Source organism: Poromitra crassiceps (assembly GCF_964638095.1).
Source record: "Poromitra crassiceps genome assembly, chromosome: 12".
NCBI classification, from domain to species: domain Eukaryota; kingdom Metazoa; phylum Chordata; class Actinopteri; order Beryciformes; family Melamphaidae; genus Poromitra; species Poromitra crassiceps.
The window spans coordinates 14046037-14051036 of NC_139632.1; the positions used below are offsets into that span (position 1 = coordinate 14046037).

Consider the following 5000-nt stretch of genomic DNA (forward strand, 5'->3'; position numbering starts at 1 on the left):
TCCATCTATCTTTTTTTGGATGCAAATCAAGATGCAAGGATGCGTTCGTGTGACACTCTGTTACTAGGCAACCTGTGCCTGCTTTGTCATTTGGTGGGCCTGCCATTATAGTATTCGATGGTACAGTGTATTCGAGTGTTACGACTCTGTGAGACTGTGTGCGATCGATTGAGACTAAATGTAAGTGGGACTGGTGGTCCCGAGGGCCCCCCCCCCCCTGCCAGGTTAGGAAAGAGCAGATTGTAAGCTTTCAAATGATGTGTCATACATTGACATCTGGAAAGAAGGGAAGAAGATTATGCTTATTTGAATGTTCGTACTCCTAAAAGCAACATGCAGAGAAAATTGCCCTGAAAGTTCGTGAATAAGCTTGGTTTGCCCTGAACAAGCTTAATTTGCTAACAAATTATACGTATTTAGTCTTCCTAAAACTGTTGTTTGTTACATTGAGTGCATTTTTCAACATCCAAACTTGCGTAATATGAAGAAGAAGAAATAATCTTCATTTGTACGATGTCACGGTTGCCTACTTGTTTCACCAGACTGTCACAATTCAAACGAGTGGAGTAGAGAGAGGATCAGACGTACAGTAGCTCTGATCACTCAGTGCTGGTGACAGCCTTCGTGTAACCTTCATTAGTGTAAACCACTTTCCTTTTCCATTTGCAGAGGTTAATGGTAACTTTCTGCAGTAGCGTGAGGCTGGGCATAAAGCAGAGCAGATGAACGTTATGACTGGGGCTGATGAAATAGCCCGGGATTAATGCCGCTGGTTGGATCTCCTGGCTAGCTGCAGCAAGGTTTTACAGGAACCAATAACACGTCTGAATTATGGTCCTCCCCGTAACGAGAGAGCTGAGTGCCGTATGCCTGTGGAGACAACAGGCCGTTAGCAGCCTTCTCCGGCCGCAAACAGCCCTCTGATGAGGCTGAAACACCACAGAATCTCACCTGCTGGTAGCATCCAAACACCCAGGAGCTGTTCTTCCATCAGATGGCCTTTTACACCGCATCCTGCTCAGAGGCATTGTGAGAAGGCGCTACATCTCCAGTCTCCAGTGTTTGCTCTAATAGTCACATAGGTCTATTTGATTACGTTTTTTTTATTGTTCTGTTAACATAATCTGGCAGTTACATTCATTGCAGTATACAGTCAAGACTGCAATTACAAAGTTGAATCAAACAGTCTATTTGATTAAGTATCCCCCTTTTCCTGGCATTCTTCTCTGAAGTGATGATGCTATGCTAACAGGAATATAGCCTCTGAAGTGATCATGCTAAGGTAACAGGAATGTAGTCTCTGAAGTGATGATGCTATGGTAACAGGAATATAGTATCTGAAGTGATCGTGCTATGGTAACAGGAATATAGTCTCTGAAGTGATGATGCTATGCTAACAGGAATATAGTATCTGAAGTGATGATGCTATGGTAACAGGAATATAGTCTCTGAAGTGATGATGCTATGGTAACAGGAATATAGTCTCTGAAGTGATGATGCTATGCTAACAGGAATATAGTATCTGAAGTGATGATGCTATGGTAACAGGAATATAGTATCTGAAGTGATCATGCTATGCTAACAGGAATATAGTATCTGAAGTGATGATGCTATGGTAACAGGAATATAGTCTCTGAAGTGATGATGCTATGGTAACAGGAATATAGTCTCTGAAGTGATGATGCTATGGTAACAGGAATATAGTCTCTGAAGTGATGATGCTATGCTAACAGGAATATAGTCTCTGAAGTGATGATGCTATGGAAACAGGAATATAGTCTCTGAAGTGATGATGCTATGCAAACAGGAATATAGTCTCTGAAGTGATCATGCTAACAGGAATATAGTATCTGAAGTGATCGTGCTATGGTAACAGGAATATAGTATCTGAAGTGATGATGCTATGGTAACAGGAATATAGTCTCTGAAGTGATGATGCTATGGTAACAGGAATATAGTCTCCGAAGTGATGATGCTATGGTAACAACAGGAATATAGTCTCTGAAGTGATGATGATATGGTAACAGGAATATAGTATCTGAAGTGATCGTGCTATGGTAACAGGAATATAGTATCTGAAGTGATGATGCTAACAGGAATATAGTATCTGAAGTGATCATGCTATGCTAACAGGAATATAGTATCTGAAGTGATGATGCTATGGTAACAGGAATATAGTCTCTGAAGTGATGATGCTATGGTAACAGGAATATAGTCTCCGAAGTGATGATGCTATGCTAACAGGAATATAGTCTCTGAAGTGATGATGCTAACAGGAATATAGTATCTGAAGTGATCATGCTATGCTAACAGGAATATAGTATCTGAAGTGATGATGCTATGGTAACAGGAATATAGTCTCTGAAGTGATGATGCTATGGTAACAGGAATATAGTCTCCGAAGTGATGATGCTATGCTAACAGGAATATAGTCTCTGAAGTGATGATGCTATGCTAACAGGAATATAGTCTCTGAAGTGATGATGCTATGGTAACAGGAATATAGTCTCTGAAGTGATGATGCTATGCTAACAGGAATATAGTCTCTGAAGTGATCATGCTAAGGTAACAGGAATATAGTCTCCGAAGTGATGATGCTATGGTAACAGGAATATAGTATCTGAAGTAATGATGCTATGGTAACAGGAATATAGTCTCTGAAGTGATGATGCTATGGTAACAGGAATATAGTATCTGAAGTGATGATGCTATGCTAACAGGAATATAGTATCTGAAGTGATCGTGCTATGGTAACAGGAATATAGTATCTGAAGTGATGATGCTATGGTAACAGGAATATAGTATCTGAAGTGATGATGCTATGGTAACAGGAATATAGTCTCTGAAGTGATGATGCTATGGTAACAGGAATATAGTATCTGAAGTGATGATGCTATGCTAACAGGAATATAGTATCTGAAGTGATGATGCTATGGTAACAGGAATATAGTCTCTGAAGTGATGATGCTATGGTAACAGGAATATAGTATCTGAAGTGATGATGCTATGCTAACAGGAATATAGTATCTGAAGTGATCGTGCTATGGTAACAGGAATATAGTATCTGAAGTGATGATGCTAACAGGAATATAGTATCTGAAGTGATGATGCTATGGTAACAGGAATATAGTCTCTGAAGTGATGATGCTATGGTAACAGGAATATAGTCTCCGAAGTGATGATGCTATGCTAACAGGAATATAGTCTCTGAAGTGATGATGCTATGCTAACAGGAATATAGTCTCTGAAGTGATGATGCTATGGTAACAGGAATATAGTCTCTGAAGTGATGATGCTATGCTAACAGGAATATAGTCTCTGAAGTGATCATGCTAAGGTAACAGGAATATAGTGCGAGCTCTGTGACTCATCCACTTTCTACTTTGCTGTTGCACTCATTGCAAGTCGCACCTAAATGCCTGAAATGTAAATGTGTTTCTGCCTGTGTTTAGTGGCCAGCGCCTGTCATAATAAGCCATAATAAGCACAGCTTTAAATCTGATGCCTATGCAGGAGATGCACGCCACTCATATATTCACGTGGAATGCTTTTATCGCCCCTGAGGTGGCATTTACAGAGGCAGCTCTAACTCATGCACTGTGAGATAGGCTATGTGACGACATGCAACACGCTTAAGGATGCACAAGGAAGTGATGTGGATGCAAAAGTCTTATCATACCCCCCCGCCCCCTCGATATTTTTATTTTTATTTTTTTAATTAAGTTTCCAATGCAGTTGAGACTTTTTGTCATCTTGATTCTTAGGGCTTATTTGTTTCTTGAGAAGATATGTTTTTATTAAAAAGATAGGGTGTTGATCTCACCTGCACAATCTGTTTTTCTGTCTTATCACATTTTTGTATATTATGTGCAGATGAATAAACTCTGAACAAATCTGAACATCAAGTCCTCCGGTTCTAGTGAGTCATTTCACTAAAAGGGAAACATGACTAGTACTGACAGTACTGAGGAGTGACAGTGCCGTGATTGGCCAGTAGAGGGCCACACCTCTTAGTGAGTGGTGACCTGTTGAGAGAGGTAAGAGAGAATTCAGAGAGCTGTGCATGGTGAAAGTCACCTCAGAAACCACAGTGTTCAGTGAAATGTGACTCCCTTCTTTTCAATAAACACACTGTAGAAACAGAGTAGGGCTTCTGGGGGTGGGGCACGTGCTGAATAATGCAGCGAGTGACACAACATTGTTGTGGAAAGCATACAGTGAATGAATGGAAATGACAAACAGGGGAGTCTGGGTAGTGTAGTGTAGAGGTAAAAACCCTCGCCTACCACCCGCGGAGAACCAGGTTCAATTCCCGGCAGCGGTACTTCCGGCTTGGTCAGACGTTCCTACAGACACAATTGGGCTGTGTCTGCGGGTGGGAAGCCGGTGCCTCCTCTGTTCAGGGGGGAGGGGGGGAACTGTGGGGGAATAGCGTGTACTCACCTTGTGCTACCTCCGAAACGCCTCGCTGTCAGGTGAAAAGAAGGGGCTGGCGACTGCACATGTCTCGGAGGAAGCATGTGCTGGTCTACGGTTCTCCCCAGATGAGAAGAGGGGATGGAGCAGTGGAAATGGCAAAGTACGATTGGGGAGAAAATGTATTATTTGTTTGCACATTAAAAAAAAAAGTCAAAGATGACAAACCACGCCCGACTAGAAGATTAAAAGTCCTTCTCAAGGACCCTAAAAAAACGGTAAGCTTTTCCGACAAGTGTGGACGAGTGTCAGAGGGGTGTCTCTGCTTGTCTAGGCAGCAGCTAGCTCCTCTCCCCTGCGTCTTGTGGGGCAGCAGGGCAATTAGCAGAGAGCAGATGATCACTGTGCCCTCGCCCGCCGTCCTGGCGCCACTGCTGCCCTATGGGGCAACAGTGCAGGTGCCCATTAGTGTGGAATAATGGGGGGTAAGAACAACATACACACACGCAAGTGGCAAACCAATCACCTACACACACACACACACACACACACACACACACACACACACACACACACACACACAC

At 42.3% G+C, this 5000-nt stretch overlaps 1 protein-coding gene across 1 annotated transcript in view; it reads right to left on the reverse strand.

Moving 5' to 3' along the window:
* The window catches only part of agbl4 (AGBL carboxypeptidase 4), a gene marked incomplete at its 3' end in the record, with an annotated part of 403315 nt that overhangs the window by 192256 nt on the left and 206059 nt on the right, over positions 1-5000 (reverse strand). The gene's annotated exons all lie outside the window — the stretch shown is intronic.